The 15399-nt window shown below is 42.7% G+C and overlaps 31 non-coding genes and 1 pseudogene across 31 annotated transcripts; all 32 read left to right on the top strand.

The window, feature by feature from the left end:
• LOC141307736 (5S ribosomal RNA) lies at positions 1-113 on the top strand (annotated as a pseudogene).
• An 84-nt stretch (positions 114-197) lies between these two features.
• Positions 198-316, top strand: LOC141306145 (5S ribosomal RNA). Its single transcript, XR_012345105.1, has one exon. It is a non-coding gene; the product is annotated as a 5S ribosomal RNA (ribosomal RNA).
• An 84-nt stretch (positions 317-400) lies between these two features.
• LOC141307360 (5S ribosomal RNA) lies at positions 401-519 on the top strand. The gene has a single exon (XR_012346314.1). It is a non-coding gene; the product is annotated as a 5S ribosomal RNA (ribosomal RNA).
• Positions 520-1272: 753 nt separating this feature from the next.
• On the top strand, positions 1273-1391 carry LOC141306144 (5S ribosomal RNA). The gene has a single exon (XR_012345104.1). It is a non-coding gene; the product is annotated as a 5S ribosomal RNA (ribosomal RNA).
• Positions 1392-2145: 754 nt separating this feature from the next.
• Positions 2146-2264, top strand: LOC141306143 (5S ribosomal RNA). The gene has a single exon (XR_012345103.1). It is a non-coding gene; the product is annotated as a 5S ribosomal RNA (ribosomal RNA).
• Positions 2265-3017: 753 nt separating this feature from the next.
• On the top strand, positions 3018-3136 carry LOC141306141 (5S ribosomal RNA). The gene has a single exon (XR_012345101.1). It is a non-coding gene; the product is annotated as a 5S ribosomal RNA (ribosomal RNA).
• A 753-nt stretch (positions 3137-3889) lies between these two features.
• Positions 3890-4008, top strand: LOC141306140 (5S ribosomal RNA). Its single transcript, XR_012345099.1, has one exon. It is a non-coding gene; the product is annotated as a 5S ribosomal RNA (ribosomal RNA).
• A 753-nt stretch (positions 4009-4761) lies between these two features.
• LOC141306139 (5S ribosomal RNA) lies at positions 4762-4880 on the top strand. Its single transcript, XR_012345098.1, has one exon. It is a non-coding gene; the product is annotated as a 5S ribosomal RNA (ribosomal RNA).
• Positions 4881-4964: 84 nt separating this feature from the next.
• On the top strand, positions 4965-5083 carry LOC141306138 (5S ribosomal RNA). The gene has a single exon (XR_012345097.1). It is a non-coding gene; the product is annotated as a 5S ribosomal RNA (ribosomal RNA).
• An 84-nt stretch (positions 5084-5167) lies between these two features.
• LOC141306137 (5S ribosomal RNA) lies at positions 5168-5286 on the top strand. Its single transcript, XR_012345096.1, has one exon. It is a non-coding gene; the product is annotated as a 5S ribosomal RNA (ribosomal RNA).
• An 84-nt stretch (positions 5287-5370) lies between these two features.
• LOC141306136 (5S ribosomal RNA) lies at positions 5371-5489 on the top strand. The gene has a single exon (XR_012345095.1). It is a non-coding gene; the product is annotated as a 5S ribosomal RNA (ribosomal RNA).
• Positions 5490-6242: 753 nt separating this feature from the next.
• LOC141306133 (5S ribosomal RNA) lies at positions 6243-6361 on the top strand. The gene has a single exon (XR_012345094.1). It is a non-coding gene; the product is annotated as a 5S ribosomal RNA (ribosomal RNA).
• A 753-nt stretch (positions 6362-7114) lies between these two features.
• On the top strand, positions 7115-7233 carry LOC141306132 (5S ribosomal RNA). The gene has a single exon (XR_012345093.1). It is a non-coding gene; the product is annotated as a 5S ribosomal RNA (ribosomal RNA).
• An 84-nt stretch (positions 7234-7317) lies between these two features.
• Positions 7318-7436, top strand: LOC141306131 (5S ribosomal RNA). Its single transcript, XR_012345092.1, has one exon. It is a non-coding gene; the product is annotated as a 5S ribosomal RNA (ribosomal RNA).
• Positions 7437-8189: 753 nt separating this feature from the next.
• On the top strand, positions 8190-8308 carry LOC141306954 (5S ribosomal RNA). Its single transcript, XR_012345910.1, has one exon. It is a non-coding gene; the product is annotated as a 5S ribosomal RNA (ribosomal RNA).
• Positions 8309-8392: 84 nt separating this feature from the next.
• Positions 8393-8511, top strand: LOC141306130 (5S ribosomal RNA). The gene has a single exon (XR_012345091.1). It is a non-coding gene; the product is annotated as a 5S ribosomal RNA (ribosomal RNA).
• An 84-nt stretch (positions 8512-8595) lies between these two features.
• Positions 8596-8714, top strand: LOC141306128 (5S ribosomal RNA). The gene has a single exon (XR_012345088.1). It is a non-coding gene; the product is annotated as a 5S ribosomal RNA (ribosomal RNA).
• A 753-nt stretch (positions 8715-9467) lies between these two features.
• On the top strand, positions 9468-9586 carry LOC141306127 (5S ribosomal RNA). Its single transcript, XR_012345087.1, has one exon. It is a non-coding gene; the product is annotated as a 5S ribosomal RNA (ribosomal RNA).
• An 84-nt stretch (positions 9587-9670) lies between these two features.
• Positions 9671-9789, top strand: LOC141306126 (5S ribosomal RNA). Its single transcript, XR_012345086.1, has one exon. It is a non-coding gene; the product is annotated as a 5S ribosomal RNA (ribosomal RNA).
• An 84-nt stretch (positions 9790-9873) lies between these two features.
• On the top strand, positions 9874-9992 carry LOC141306125 (5S ribosomal RNA). The gene has a single exon (XR_012345085.1). It is a non-coding gene; the product is annotated as a 5S ribosomal RNA (ribosomal RNA).
• A 753-nt stretch (positions 9993-10745) lies between these two features.
• LOC141306124 (5S ribosomal RNA) lies at positions 10746-10864 on the top strand. The gene has a single exon (XR_012345084.1). It is a non-coding gene; the product is annotated as a 5S ribosomal RNA (ribosomal RNA).
• Positions 10865-10948: 84 nt separating this feature from the next.
• On the top strand, positions 10949-11067 carry LOC141308243 (5S ribosomal RNA). The gene has a single exon (XR_012347166.1). It is a non-coding gene; the product is annotated as a 5S ribosomal RNA (ribosomal RNA).
• Positions 11068-11151: 84 nt separating this feature from the next.
• LOC141306121 (5S ribosomal RNA) lies at positions 11152-11270 on the top strand. Its single transcript, XR_012345082.1, has one exon. It is a non-coding gene; the product is annotated as a 5S ribosomal RNA (ribosomal RNA).
• Positions 11271-12023: 753 nt separating this feature from the next.
• On the top strand, positions 12024-12142 carry LOC141306120 (5S ribosomal RNA). Its single transcript, XR_012345081.1, has one exon. It is a non-coding gene; the product is annotated as a 5S ribosomal RNA (ribosomal RNA).
• An 84-nt stretch (positions 12143-12226) lies between these two features.
• LOC141306119 (5S ribosomal RNA) lies at positions 12227-12345 on the top strand. The gene has a single exon (XR_012345080.1). It is a non-coding gene; the product is annotated as a 5S ribosomal RNA (ribosomal RNA).
• An 84-nt stretch (positions 12346-12429) lies between these two features.
• LOC141306118 (5S ribosomal RNA) lies at positions 12430-12548 on the top strand. Its single transcript, XR_012345079.1, has one exon. It is a non-coding gene; the product is annotated as a 5S ribosomal RNA (ribosomal RNA).
• Positions 12549-12632: 84 nt separating this feature from the next.
• Positions 12633-12751, top strand: LOC141307359 (5S ribosomal RNA). The gene has a single exon (XR_012346313.1). It is a non-coding gene; the product is annotated as a 5S ribosomal RNA (ribosomal RNA).
• A 753-nt stretch (positions 12752-13504) lies between these two features.
• LOC141306117 (5S ribosomal RNA) lies at positions 13505-13623 on the top strand. Its single transcript, XR_012345077.1, has one exon. It is a non-coding gene; the product is annotated as a 5S ribosomal RNA (ribosomal RNA).
• Positions 13624-14376: 753 nt separating this feature from the next.
• LOC141306115 (5S ribosomal RNA) lies at positions 14377-14495 on the top strand. The gene has a single exon (XR_012345075.1). It is a non-coding gene; the product is annotated as a 5S ribosomal RNA (ribosomal RNA).
• An 84-nt stretch (positions 14496-14579) lies between these two features.
• On the top strand, positions 14580-14698 carry LOC141306114 (5S ribosomal RNA). The gene has a single exon (XR_012345074.1). It is a non-coding gene; the product is annotated as a 5S ribosomal RNA (ribosomal RNA).
• An 84-nt stretch (positions 14699-14782) lies between these two features.
• LOC141306703 (5S ribosomal RNA) lies at positions 14783-14901 on the top strand. Its single transcript, XR_012345660.1, has one exon. It is a non-coding gene; the product is annotated as a 5S ribosomal RNA (ribosomal RNA).
• Positions 14902-14985: 84 nt separating this feature from the next.
• On the top strand, positions 14986-15104 carry LOC141306113 (5S ribosomal RNA). The gene has a single exon (XR_012345073.1). It is a non-coding gene; the product is annotated as a 5S ribosomal RNA (ribosomal RNA).
• The last annotated feature ends 295 nt before the right edge of the window (positions 15105-15399 follow it).

Raw genomic sequence — 15399 nt, 5'->3', positions numbered from 1 at the left:
GGCCATACCGCGCTGAGAGCGCCCGATCTCGTCTGATCTCGGAAGCTAAGCAGCGTCGGGCCTGCTTAGTACTTGGATGGGAGACCGCCTGGGAATACCAGGTGCTGTAAGCTTTTGCCTTTTCTTCACTATTTATATAATATGCTGGCTTTTACGGAGGCTGATCTTTAAATAGCCCACTTTTTGGAGCAGCCCTCGCTTACGGCCATACCGCGCTGAGAGCGCCCGATCTCGTCTGATCTCGGAAGCTAAGCAGCGTCGGGCCTGCTTAGTACTTGGATGGGAGACCGCCTGGGAATACCAGGTGCTGTAAGCTTTTGCCTTTTCTTCACTATTTATATAATATGCTGGCTTTTACGGAGGCTGATCTTTAAATAGCCCACTTTTTGGAGCAGCCCTCGCTTACGGCCATACCGCGCTGAGAGCGCCCGATCTCGTCTGATCTCGGAAGCTAAGCAGCGTCGGGCCTGCTTAGTACTTGGATGGGAGACCGCCTGGAAATACCAGGTGCTGTAAGCTTTTGCCTTTTCTTCACTATTTATATAATATGCTGGCTTTTAGAAAGACGTGTTTTACCGCTCTATTTATTACAATCATTTAAATGTATTATAGAGTTTTAAGTGTTTTACATGTTTTTTAGGCCATTTTATTACTCTTAACATTTTAAGTGAGTGTGTGTCTTTAAAAAATGGATGGTTGGCCTGCCATGTGACTAGACACATGACAGGAAGCAGGAAGTACAACTGTATAAGAGAGCAGCATGACAAACAAAGGACAGTCACCAAACTGTTGGATTGAGGAGTTGCTAATTTTAGAGCTCACCTTTCCATTCACCACCTGCAAACTTTGGATTACACTTTCTGTGGATTGTATATACACCGGTGGACACTCACATTGGACTTATCAACACACTGGGATTCTTGGACTGTTTTTAGGGTATGGACAAATGAACTGTATTCTTTTAACAGCGTTTACCTCGTTTTATCGTGTTGTTTTAAAGTCTTTTATGTGAACCTTGTAAATAAACCAAATCTATTTAAACCAATCTTCTTTTATGTCTCATTCTTTTAACCACTAGTCATCTCTCACAGTTAAATCTGATCCCATTTTAGTCTTGTAACTCGGCTGATAAGGCCGATTGTTACACTTGGATGGGAGACCGCCTGGGAATACCAGGTGCTGTAAGCTTTTGCCTTTTCTTCACTATTTATATAATATGCTGGCTTTTACGGAGGCTGATCTTTAAATAGCCCACTTTTTGGAGCAGCCCTCGCTTACGGCCATACCGCGCTGAGAGCGCCCGATCTCGTCTGATCTCGGAAGCTAAGCAGCGTCGGGCCTGCTTAGTACTTGGATGGGAGACCGCCTGGGAATACCAGGTGCTGTAAGCTTTTGCCTTTTCTTCACTATTTATATAATATGCTGGCTTTTAGAAAGACGTGTTTTTACCGCTCTATTTATTACAATCATTTAAATGTATTATAGAGTTTTAAGTGTTTTACATGTTTTTTAGGCCATTTTATTACTCTTAACATTTTAAGTGAGTGTGTGTCTTTAAAAAATGGATGGTTGGCCTGCCATGTGACTAGACACATGACAGGAAGCAGGAAGTACAACTGTATAAGAGAGCAGCATGACAAACAAAGGACAGTCACCAAACTGTTGGATTGAGGAGTTGCTAATTTTAGAGCTCACCTTTCCATTCACCACCTGCAAACTTTGGATTACACTTTCTGTGGATTGTATATACACCGGTGGACACTCACATTGGACTTATCAACACACTGGGATTCTTGGACTGTTTTTAGGGTATGGACAAATGAACTGTATTCTTTTAACAGCGTTTACCTCGTTTTATCGTGTTGTTTTAAAGTCTTTTATGTGAACCTTGTAAATAAACCAAATCTATTTAAACCAATCTTCTTTTATGTCTCATTCTTTTAACCACTAGTCATCTCTCACAGTTAAATCTGATCCCATTTTAGTCTTGTAACTCGGCTGATAAGGCCGATTGTTACACTTGGATGGGAGACCGCCTGGGAATACCAGGTGCTGTAAGCTTTTGCCTTTTCTTCACTATTTATATAATATGCTGGCTTTTACGGAGGCTGATCTTTAAATAGCCCACTTTTTGGAGCAGCCCTCGCTTACGGCCATACCGCGCTGAGAGCGCCCGATCTCGTCTGATCTCGGAAGCTAAGCAGCGTCGGGCCTGCTTAGTACTTGGATGGGAGACCGCCTGGGAATACCAGGTGCTGTAAGCTTTTGCCTTTTCTTCACTATTTATATAATATGCTGGCTTTTAGAAAGACGTGTTTTACCGCTCTATTTATTACAATCATTTAAATGTATTATAGAGTTTTAAGTGTTTTACATGTTTTTTAGGCCATTTTATTACTCTTAACATTTTAAGTGAGTGTGTGTCTTTAAAAAATGGATGGTTGGCCTGCCATGTGACTAGACACATGACAGGAAGCAGGAAGTACAACTGTATAAGAGAGCAGCATGACAAACAAAGGACAGTCACCAAACTGTTGGATTGAGGAGTTGCTAATTTTAGAGCTCACCTTTCCATTCACCACCTGCAAACTTTGGATTACACTTTCTGTGGATTGTATATACACCGGTGGACACTCACATTGGACTTATCAACACACTGGGATTCTTGGACTGTTTTTAGGGTATGGACAAATGAACTGTATTCTTTTAACAGCGTTTACCTCGTTTTATCGTGTTGTTTTAAAGTCTTTTATGTGAACCTTGTAAATAAACCAAATCTATTTAAACCAATCTTCTTTTATGTCTCATTCTTTTAACCACTAGTCATCTCTCACAGTTAAATCTGATCCCATTTTAGTCTTGTAACTCGGCTGATAAGGCCGATTGTTACACTTGGATGGGAGACCGCCTGGGAATACCAGGTGCTGTAAGCTTTTGCCTTTTCTTCACTATTTATATAATATGCTGGCTTTTACGGAGGCTGATCTTTAAATAGCCCACTTTTTGGAGCAGCCCTCGCTTACGGCCATACCGCGCTGAGAGCGCCCGATCTCGTCTGATCTCGGAAGCTAAGCAGCGTCGGGCCTGCTTAGTACTTGGATGGGAGACCGCCTGGGAATACCAGGTGCTGTAAGCTTTTGCCTTTTCTTCACTATTTATATAATATGCTGGCTTTTAGAAAGACGTGTTTTACCGCTCTATTTATTACAATCATTTAAATGTATTATAGAGTTTTAAGTGTTTTACATGTTTTTTAGGCCATTTTATTACTCTTAACATTTTAAGTGAGTGTGTGTCTTTAAAAAATGGATGGTTGGCCTGCCATGTGACTAGACACATGACAGGAAGCAGGAAGTACAACTGTATAAGAGAGCAGCATGACAAACAAAGGACAGTCACCAAACTGTTGGATTGAGGAGTTGCTAATTTTAGAGCTCACCTTTCCATTCACCACCTGCAAACTTTGGATTACACTTTCTGTGGATTGTATATACACCGGTGGACACTCACATTGGACTTATCAACACACTGGGATTCTTGGACTGTTTTTAGGGTATGGACAAATGAACTGTATTCTTTTAACAGCGTTTACCTCGTTTTATCGTGTTGTTTTAAAGTCTTTTATGTGAACCTTGTAAATAAACCAAATCTATTTAAACCAATCTTCTTTTATGTCTCATTCTTTTAACCACTAGTCATCTCTCACAGTTAAATCTGATCCCATTTTAGTCTTGTAACTCGGCTGATAAGGCCGATTGTTACACTTGGATGGGAGACCGCCTGGGAATACCAGGTGCTGTAAGCTTTTGCCTTTTCTTCACTATTTATATAATATGCTGGCTTTTACGGAGGCTGATCTTTAAATAGCCCACTTTTTGGAGCAGCCCTCGCTTACGGCCATACCGCGCTGAGAGCGCCCGATCTCGTCTGATCTCGGAAGCTAAGCAGCGTCGGGCCTGCTTAGTACTTGGATGGGAGACCGCCTGGGAATACCAGGTGCTGTAAGCTTTTGCCTTTTCTTCACTATTTATATAATATGCTGGCTTTTAGAAAGACGTGTTTTACCGCTCTATTTATTACAATCATTTAAATGTATTATAGAGTTTTAAGTGTTTTACATGTTTTTTAGGCCATTTTATTACTCTTAACATTTTAAGTGAGTGTGTGTCTTTAAAAAATGGATGGTTGGCCTGCCATGTGACTAGACACATGACAGGAAGCAGGAAGTACAACTGTATAAGAGAGCAGCATGACAAACAAAGGACAGTCACCAAACTGTTGGATTGAGGAGTTGCTAATTTTAGAGCTCACCTTTCCATTCACCACCTGCAAACTTTGGATTACACTTTCTGTGGATTGTATATACACCGGTGGACACTCACATTGGACTTATCAACACACTGGGATTCTTGGACTGTTTTTAGGGTATGGACAAATGAACTGTATTCTTTTAACAGCGTTTACCTCGTTTTATCGTGTTGTTTTAAAGTCTTTTATGTGAACCTTGTAAATAAACCAAATCTATTTAAACCAATCTTCTTTTATGTCTCATTCTTTTAACCACTAGTCATCTCTCACAGTTAAATCTGATCCCATTTTAGTCTTGTAACTCGGCTGATAAGGCCGATTGTTACACTTGGATGGGAGACCGCCTGGGAATACCAGGTGCTGTAAGCTTTTGCCTTTTCTTCACTATTTATATAATATGCTGGCTTTTACGGAGGCTGATCTTTAAATAGCCCACTTTTTGGAGCAGCCCTCGCTTACGGCCATACCGCGCTGAGAGCGCCCGATCTCGTCTGATCTCGGAAGCTAAGCAGCGTCGGGCCTGCTTAGTACTTGGATGGGAGACCGCCTGGGAATACCAGGTGCTGTAAGCTTTTGCCTTTTCTTCACTATTTATATAATATGCTGGCTTTTACGGAGGCTGATCTTTAAATAGCCCACTTTTTGGAGCAGCCCTCGCTTACGGCCATACCGCGCTGAGAGCGCCCGATCTCGTCTGATCTCGGAAGCTAAGCAGCGTCGGGCCTGCTTAGTACTTGGATGGGAGACCGCCTGGGAATACCAGGTGCTGTAAGCTTTTGCCTTTTCTTCACTATTTATATAATATGCTGGCTTTTACGGAGGCTGATCTTTAAATAGCCCACTTTTTGGAGCAGCCCTCGCTTACGGCCATACCGCGCTGAGAGCGCCCGATCTCGTCTGATCTCGGAAGCTAAGCAGCGTCGGGCCTGCTTAGTACTTGGATGGGAGACCGCCTGGGAATACCAGGTGCTGTAAGCTTTTGCCTTTTCTTCACTATTTATATAATATGCTGGCTTTTACGGAGGCTGATCTTTAAATAGCCCACTTTTTGGAGCAGCCCTCGCTTACGGCCATACCGCGCTGAGAGCGCCCGATCTCGTCTGATCTCGGAAGCTAAGCAGCGTCGGGCCTGCTTAGTACTTGGATGGGAGACCGCCTGGGAATACCAGGTGCTGTAAGCTTTTGCCTTTTCTTCACTATTTATATAATATGCTGGCTTTTAGAAAGACGTGTTTTACCGCTCTATTTATTACAATCATTTAAATGTATTATAGAGTTTTAAGTGTTTTACATGTTTTTTAGGCCATTTTATTACTCTTAACATTTTAAGTGAGTGTGTGTCTTTAAAAAATGGATGGTTGGCCTGCCATGTGACTAGACACATGACAGGAAGCAGGAAGTACAACTGTATAAGAGAGCAGCATGACAAACAAAGGACAGTCACCAAACTGTTGGATTGAGGAGTTGCTAATTTTAGAGCTCACCTTTCCATTCACCACCTGCAAACTTTGGATTACACTTTCTGTGGATTGTATATACACCGGTGGACACTCACATTGGACTTATCAACACACTGGGATTCTTGGACTGTTTTTAGGGTATGGACAAATGAACTGTATTCTTTTAACAGCGTTTACCTCGTTTTATCGTGTTGTTTTAAAGTCTTTTATGTGAACCTTGTAAATAAACCAAATCTATTTAAACCAATCTTCTTTTATGTCTCATTCTTTTAACCACTAGTCATCTCTCACAGTTAAATCTGATCCCATTTTAGTCTTGTAACTCGGCTGATAAGGCCGATTGTTACACTTGGATGGGAGACCGCCTGGGAATACCAGGTGCTGTAAGCTTTTGCCTTTTCTTCACTATTTATATAATATGCTGGCTTTTACGGAGGCTGATCTTTAAATAGCCCACTTTTTGGAGCAGCCCTCGCTTACGGCCATACCGCGCTGAGAGCGCCCGATCTCGTCTGATCTCGGAAGCTAAGCAGCGTCGGGCCTGCTTAGTACTTGGATGGGAGACCGCCTGGGAATACCAGGTGCTGTAAGCTTTTGCCTTTTCTTCACTATTTATATAATATGCTGGCTTTTAGAAAGACGTGTTTTACCGCTCTATTTATTACAATCATTTAAATGTATTATAGAGTTTTAAGTGTTTTACATGTTTTTTAGGCCATTTTATTACTCTTAACATTTTAAGTGAGTGTGTGTCTTTAAAAAATGGATGGTTGGCCTGCCATGTGACTAGACACATGACAGGAAGCAGGAAGTACAACTGTATAAGAGAGCAGCATGACAAACAAAGGACAGTCACCAAACTGTTGGATTGAGGAGTTGCTAATTTTAGAGCTCACCTTTCCATTCACCACCTGCAAACTTTGGATTACACTTTCTGTGGATTGTATATACACCGGTGGACACTCACATTGGACTTATCAACACACTGGGATTCTTGGACTGTTTTTAGGGTATGGACAAATGAACTGTATTCTTTTAACAGCGTTTACCTCGTTTTATCGTGTTGTTTTAAAGTCTTTTATGTGAACCTTGTAAATAAACCAAATCTATTTAAACCAATCTTCTTTTATGTCTCATTCTTTTAACCACTAGTCATCTCTCACAGTTAAATCTGATCCCATTTTAGTCTTGTAACTCGGCTGATAAGGCCGATTGTTACACTTGGATGGGAGACCGCCTGGGAATACCAGGTGCTGTAAGCTTTTGCCTTTTCTTCACTATTTATATAATATGCTGGCTTTTACGGAGGCTGATCTTTAAATAGCCCACTTTTTGGAGCAGCCCTCGCTTACGGCCATACCGCGCTGAGAGCGCCCGATCTCGTCTGATCTCGGAAGCTAAGCAGCGTCGGGCCTGCTTAGTACTTGGATGGGAGACCGCCTGGGAATACCAGGTGCTGTAAGCTTTTGCCTTTTCTTCACTATTTATATAATATGCTGGCTTTTACGGAGGCTGATCTTTAAATAGCCCACTTTTTGGAGCAGCCCTCGCTTACGGCCATACCGCGCTGAGAGCGCCCGATCTCGTCTGATCTCGGAAGCTAAGCAGCGTCGGGCCTGCTTAGTACTTGGATGGGAGACCGCCTGGGAATACCAGGTGCTGTAAGCTTTTGCCTTTTCTTCACTATTTATATAATATGCTGGCTTTTAGAAAGACGTGTTTTACCGCTCTATTTATTACAATCATTTAAATGTATTATAGAGTTTTAAGTGTTTTACATGTTTTTTAGGCCATTTTATTACTCTTAACATTTTAAGTGAGTGTGTGTCTTTAAAAAATGGATGGTTGGCCTGCCATGTGACTAGACACATGACAGGAAGCAGGAAGTACAACTGTATAAGAGAGCAGCATGACAAACAAAGGACAGTCACCAAACTGTTGGATTGAGGAGTTGCTAATTTTAGAGCTCACCTTTCCATTCACCACCTGCAAACTTTGGATTACACTTTCTGTGGATTGTATATACACCGGTGGACACTCACATTGGACTTATCAACACACTGGGATTCTTGGACTGTTTTTAGGGTATGGACAAATGAACTGTATTCTTTTAACAGCGTTTACCTCGTTTTATCGTGTTGTTTTAAAGTCTTTTATGTGAACCTTGTAAATAAACCAAATCTATTTAAACCAATCTTCTTTTATGTCTCATTCTTTTAACCACTAGTCATCTCTCACAGTTAAATCTGATCCCATTTTAGTCTTGTAACTCGGCTGATAAGGCCGATTGTTACACTTGGATGGGAGACCGCCTGGGAATACCAGGTGCTGTAAGCTTTTGCCTTTTCTTCACTATTTATATAATATGCTGGCTTTTACGGAGGCTGATCTTTAAATAGCCCACTTTTTGGAGCAGCCCTCGCTTACGGCCATACCGCGCTGAGAGCGCCCGATCTCGTCTGATCTCGGAAGCTAAGCAGCGTCGGACCTGCTTAGTACTTGGATGGGAGACCGCCTGGGAATACCAGGTGCTGTAAGCTTATGCCTTTTCTTCACTATTTATATAATATGCTGGCTTTTACGGAGGCTGATCTTTAAATAGCCCACTTTTTGGAGCAGCCCTCGCTTACGGCCATACCGCGCTGAGAGCGCCCGATCTCGTCTGATCTCGGAAGCTAAGCAGCGTCGGGCCTGCTTAGTACTTGGATGGGAGACCGCCTGGGAATACCAGGTGCTGTAAGCTTTTGCCTTTTCTTCACTATTTATATAATATGCTGGCTTTTACGGAGGCTGATCTTTAAATAGCCCACTTTTTGGAGCAGCCCTCGCTTACGGCCATACCGCGCTGAGAGCGCCCGATCTCGTCTGATCTCGGAAGCTAAGCAGCGTCGGGCCTGCTTAGTACTTGGATGGGAGACCGCCTGGGAATACCAGGTGCTGTAAGCTTTTGCCTTTTCTTCACTATTTATATAATATGCTGGCTTTTAGAAAGACGTGTTTTACCGCTCTATTTATTACAATCATTTAAATGTATTATAGAGTTTTAAGTGTTTTACATGTTTTTTAGGCCATTTTATTACTCTTAACATTTTAAGTGAGTGTGTGTCTTTAAAAAATGGATGGTTGGCCTGCCATGTGACTAGACACATGACAGGAAGCAGGAAGTACAACTGTATAAGAGAGCAGCATGACAAACAAAGGACAGTCACCAAACTGTTGGATTGAGGAGTTGCTAATTTTAGAGCTCACCTTTCCATTCACCACCTGCAAACTTTGGATTACACTTTCTGTGGATTGTATATACACCGGTGGACACTCACATTGGACTTATCAACACACTGGGATTCTTGGACTGTTTTTAGGGTATGGACAAATGAACTGTATTCTTTTAACAGCGTTTACCTCGTTTTATCGTGTTGTTTTAAAGTCTTTTATGTGAACCTTGTAAATAAACCAAATCTATTTAAACCAATCTTCTTTTATGTCTCATTCTTTTAACCACTAGTCATCTCTCACAGTTAAATCTGACCCCATTTTAGTCTTGTAACTCGGCTGATAAGGCCGATTGTTACACTTGGATGGGAGACCGCCTGGCAATACCAGGTGCTGTAAGCTTTTGCCTTTTCTTCACTATTTATATAATATGCTGGCTTTTACGGAGGCTGATCTTTAAATGGCCCACTTTTTGGAGCAGCCCTCGCTTACGGCCATACCGCGCTGAGAGCGCCCGATCTCGTCTGATCTCGGAAGCTAAGCAGCGTCGGGCCTGCTTAGTACTTGGATGGGAGACCGCCTGGGAATACCAGGTGCTGTAAGCTTTTGCCTTTTCTTCACTATTTATATAATATGCTGGCTTTTACGGAGGCTGATCTTTAAATAGCCCACTTTTTGGAGCAGCCCTCGCTTACGGCCATACCGCGCTGAGAGCGCCCGATCTCGTCTGATCTCGGAAGCTAAGCAGCGTCGGGCCTGCTTAGTACTTGGATGGGAGACCGCCTGGGAATACCAGGTGCTGTAAGCTTTTGCCTTTTCTTCACTATTTATATAATATGCTGGCTTTTACGGAGGCTGATCTTTAAATAGCCCACTTTTTGGAGCAGCCCTCGCTTACGGCCATACCGCGCTGAGAGCGCCCGATCTCGTCTGATCTCGGAAGCTAAGCAGCGTCGGGCCTGCTTAGTACTTGGATGGGAGACCGCCTGGGAATACCAGGTGCTGTAAGCTTTTGCCTTTTCTTCACTATTTATATAATATGCTGGCTTTTAGAAAGACGTGTTTTACCGCTCTATTTATTACAATCATTTAAATGTATTATAGAGTTTTAAGTGTTTTACATGTTTTTTAGGCCATTTTATTACTCTTAACATTTTAAGTGAGTGTGTGTCTTTAAAAAATGGATGGTTGGCCTGCCATGTGACTAGACACATGACAGGAAGCAGGAAGTACAACTGTATAAGAGAGCAGCATGACAAACAAAGGACAGTCACCAAACTGTTGGATTGAGGAGTTGCTAATTTTAGAGCTCACCTTTCCATTCACCACCTGCAAACTTTGGATTACACTTTCTGTGGATTGTATATACACCGGTGGACACTCACATTGGACTTATCAACACACTGGGATTCTTGGACTGTTTTTAGGGTATGGACAAATGAACTGTATGCTTTTAACAGCGTTTACCTCGTTTTATCGTGTTGTTTTAAAGTCTTTTATGTGAACCTTGTAAATAAACCAAATCTATTTAAACCAATCTTCTTTTATGTCTCATTCTTTTAACCACTAGTCATCTCTCACAGTTAAATCTGATCCCATTTTAGTCTTGTAACTCGGCTGATAAGGCCGATTGTTACACTTGGATGGGAGACCGCCTGGGAATACCAGGTGCTGTAAGCTTTTGCCTTTTCTTCACTATTTATATAATATGCTGGCTTTTACGGAGGCTGATCTTTAAATAGCCCACTTTTTGGAGCAGCCCTCGCTTACGGCCATACCGCGCTGAGAGCGCCCGATCTCGTCTGATCTCGGAAGCTAAGCAGCGTCGGGCCTGCTTAGTACTTGGATGGGAGACCGCCTGGGAATACCAGGTGCTGTAAGCTTTTGCCTTTTCTTCACTATTTATATAATATGCTGGCTTTTACGGAGGCTGATCTTTAAATAGCCCACTTTTTGGAGCAGCCCTCGCTTACGGCCATACCGCGCTGAGAGCACCCGATCTCGTCTGATCTCGGAAGCTAAGCAGCGTCGGGCCTGCTTAGTACTTGGATGGGAGACCGCCTGGGAATACCAGGTGCTGTAAGCTTTTGCCTTTTCTTCACTATTTATATAATATGCTGGCTTTTACGGAGGCTGATCTTTAAATAGCCCACTTTTTGGAGCAGCCCTCGCTTACGGCCATACCGCGCTGAGAGCGCCCGATCTCGTCTGATCTCGGAAGCTAAGCAGCGTCGGGCCTGCTTAGTACTTGGATGGGAGACCGCCTGGGAATACCAGGTGCTGTAAGCTTTTGCCTTTTCTTCACTATTTATATAATATGCTGGCTTTTAGAAAGACGTGTTTTACCGCTCTATTTATTACAATCATTTAAATGTATTATAGAGTTTTAAGTGTTTTACATGTTTTTTAGGCCATTTTATTACTCTTAACATTTTAAGTGAGTGTGTGTCTTTAAAAAATGGATGGTTGGCCTGCCATGTGACTAGACACATGACAGGAAGCAGGAAGTACAACTGTATAAGAGAGCAGCATGACAAACAAAGGACAGTCACCAAACTGTTGGATTGAGGAGTTGCTAATTTTAGAGCTCACCTTTCCTTTCACCACCTGCAAACTTTGGATTACACTTTCTGTGGATTGTATATACACCGGTGGACACTCACATTGGACTTATCAACACACTGGGATTCTTGGACTGTTTTTAGGGTATGGACAAATGAACTGTATTCTTTTAACAGCGTTTACCTCGTTTTATCGTGTTGTTTTAAAGTCTTTTATGTGAACCTTGTAAATAAACCAAATCTATTTAAACCAATCTTCTTTTATGTCTCATTCTTTTAACCACTAGTCATCTCTCACAGTTAAATCTGATCCCATTTTAGTCTTGTAACTCGGCTGATAAGGCCGATTGTTACACTTGGATGGGAGACCGCCTGGGAATACCAGGTGCTGTAAGCTTTTGCCTTTTCTTCACTATTTATATAATATGCTGGCTTTTACGGAGGCTGATCTTTAAATAGCCCACTTTTTGGAGCAGCCCTCGCTTACGGCCATACCGCGCTGAGAGCGCCCGATCTCGTCTGATCTCGGAAGCTAAGCAGCGTCGGGCCTGCTTAGTACTTGGATGGGAGACCGCCTGGGAATACCAGGTGCTGTAAGCTTTTGCCTTTTCTTCACTATTTATATAATATGCTGGCTTTTACGGAGGCTGATCTTTAAATAGCCCACTTTTTGGAGCAGCCCTCGCTTACGGCCATACCGCGCTGAGAGCGCCCGATCTCGTCTGATCTCGGAAGCTAAGCAGCGTCGGGCCTGCTTAGTACTTGGATGGGAGACCGCCTGGGAATACCAGGTGCTGTAAGCTTTTGCCTTTTCTTCACTATTTATATAATATGCTGGCTTTTACGGAGGCTGATCTTTAAATAGCCCACTTTTTGGAGCAGCCCTCGCTTACGGCCATACCGCGCTGAGAGCGCCCGATCTCGTCTGATCTCGGAAGCTAAGCAGCGTCGGGCCTGCTTAGTACTTGGATGGGAGACCGCCTGGGAATACCAGGTGCTGTAAGCTTTTGCCTTTTCTTCACTATTTATATAATATGCTGGCTTTTACGGAGGCTGATCTTTAAATAGCCCACTTTTTGGAGCAGCCCTCGCTTACGGCCATACCGCGCTGAGAGCGCCCGATCTCGTCTGATCTCGGAAGCTAAGCAGCGTCGGGCCTGCTTAGTACTTGGATGGGAGACCGCCTGGAAATACCAGGTGCTGTAAGCTTTTGCCTTTTCTTCACTATTTATATAATATGCTGGCTTTTAGAAAGACGTGTTTTACCGCTCTATTTATTACAATCATTTAAATGTATTATAGAGTTTTAAGTGTTTTACATGTTTTTTAGGCCATTTTATTACTCTTAACATTTTAAGTGAGTGTGTGTCTTTAAAAAATGGATGGTTGGCCTGCCATGTGACTAGACACATGACAGGAAGCAGGAAGTACAACTGTATAAGAGAGCAGCATGACAAACAAAGGACAGTCACCAAACTGTTGGATTGAGGAGTTGCTAATTTTAGAGCTCACCTTTCCATTCACCACCTGCAAACTTTGGATTACACTTTCTGTGGATTGTATATACACCGGTGGACACTCACATTGGACTTATCAACACACTGGGATTCTTGGACTGTTTTTAGGGTATGGACAAATGAACTGTATTCTTTTAACAGCGTTTACCTCGTTTTATCGTGTTGTTTTAAAGTCTTTTATGTGAACCTTGTAAATAAACCAAATCTATTTAAACCAATCTTCTTTTATGTCTCATTCTTTTAACCACTAGTCATCTCTCACAGTTAAATCTGATCCCATTTTAGTCTTGTAACTCGGCTGATAAGGCCGATTGTTACACTTGGATGGGAGACCGCCTGGGAATACCAGGTGCTGTAAGCTTTTGCCTTTTCTTCACTATTTATATAATATGCTGGCTTTTACGGAGGCTGATCTTTAAATAGCCCACTTTTTGGAGCAGCCCTCGCTTACGGCCATACCGCGCTGAGAGCGCCCGATCTCGTCTGATCTCGGAAGCTAAGCAGCGTCGGGCCTGCTTAGTACTTGGATGGGAGACCGCCTGGGAATACCAGGTGCTGTAAGCTTTTGCCTTTTCTTCACTATTTATATAATATGCTGGCTTTTAGAAAGACGTGTTTTACCGCTCTATTTATTACAATCATTTAAATGTATTATAGAGTTTTAAGTGTTTTACATGTTTTTTAGGCCATTTTATTACTCTTAACATTTTAAGTGAGTGTGTGTCTTTAAAAAATGGATGGTTGGCCTGCCATGTGACTAGACACATGACAGGAAGCAGGAAGTACAACTGTATAAGAGAGCAGCATGACAAACAAAGGACAGTCACCAAACTGTTGGATTGAGGAGTTGCTAATTTTAGAGCTCACCTTTCCATTCACCACCTGCAAACTTTGGATTACACTTTCTGTGGATTGTATATACACCGGTGGACACTCACATTGGACTTATCAACACACTGGGATTCTTGGACTGTTTTTAGGGTATGGACAAATGAACTGTATTCTTTTAACAGCGTTTACCTCGTTTTATCGTGTTGTTTTAAAGTCTTTTATGTGAACCTTGTAAATAAACCAAATCTATTTAAACCAATCTTCTTTTATGTCTCATTCTTTTAACCACTAGTCATCTCTCACAGTTAAATCTGATCCCATTTTAGTCTTGTAACTCGGCTGATAAGGCCGATTGTTACACTTGGATGGGAGACCGCCTGGGAATACCAGGTGCTGTAAGCTTTTGCCTTTTCTTCACTATTTATATAATATGCTGGCTTTTACGGAGGCTGATCTTTAAATAGCCCACTTTTTGGAGCAGCCCTCGCTTACGGCCATACCGCGCTGAGAGCGCCCGATCTCGTCTGATCTCGGAAGCTAAGCAGCGTCGGGCCTGCTTAGTACTTGGATGGGAGACCGCCTGGGAATACCAGGTGCTGTAAGCTTTTGCCTTTTCTTCACTATTTATATAATATGCTGGCTTTTACGGAGGCTGATCTTTAAATAGCCCACTTTTTGGAGCAGCCCTCGCTTACGGCCATACCGCGCTGAGAGCGCCCGATCTCGTCTGATCTCGGAAGCTAAGCAGCGTCGGGCCTGCTTAGTACTTGGATGGGAGACCGCCTGGGAATACCAGGTGCTGTAAGCTTTTGCCTTTTCTTCACTATTTATATAATATGCTGGCTTTTACGGAGGCTGATCTTTAAATAGCCCACTTTTTGGAGCAGCCCTCGCTTATGGCCATACCGCGCTGAGAGCGCCCGATCTCGTCTGATCTCGGAAGCTAAGCAGCGTCGGGCCTGCTTAGTACTTGGATGGGAGACCGCCTGGGAATACCAGGTGCTGTAAGCTTTTGCCTTTTCTTCACTATTTATATAATATGCTGGCTTTTACGGAGGCTGATCTTTAAATAGCCCACTTTTTGGAGCAGCCCTCGCTTACGGCCATACCGCGCTGAGAGCGCCCGATCTCGTCTGATCTCGGAAGCTAAGCAGCGTCGGGCCTGCTTAGTACTTGGATGGGAGACCGCCTGGGAATACCAGGTGCTGTAAGCTTTTGCCTTTTCTTCACTATTTATATAATATGCTGGCTTTTAGAAAGACGTGTTTTACCGCTCTATTTATTACAATCATTTAAATGTATTATAGAGTTTTAAGTGTTTTACATGTTTTTTAGGCCATTTTATTACTCTTAACATTTTAAGTGAGTGTGTGTCTTTAAAAAATGGATGGTTGGCCTGCCATGTGACTAGACACATGACAGGAAGCAGGAAGTACAACTGTATAAGAGAGCAGCATGACAAACAAAGGACAGTCACCAAACTGTTGGATTGAGGAGTTGCTAATTTTA

The sequence above is a fragment of the Garra rufa genome, unplaced genomic scaffold (genome assembly GCF_049309525.1).
Source record: "Garra rufa unplaced genomic scaffold, GarRuf1.0 hap1_unplaced_002, whole genome shotgun sequence".
NCBI classification, from domain to species: domain Eukaryota; kingdom Metazoa; phylum Chordata; class Actinopteri; order Cypriniformes; family Cyprinidae; genus Garra; species Garra rufa.
This window is presented reverse-complemented; position numbering and strand designations above follow the sequence as displayed.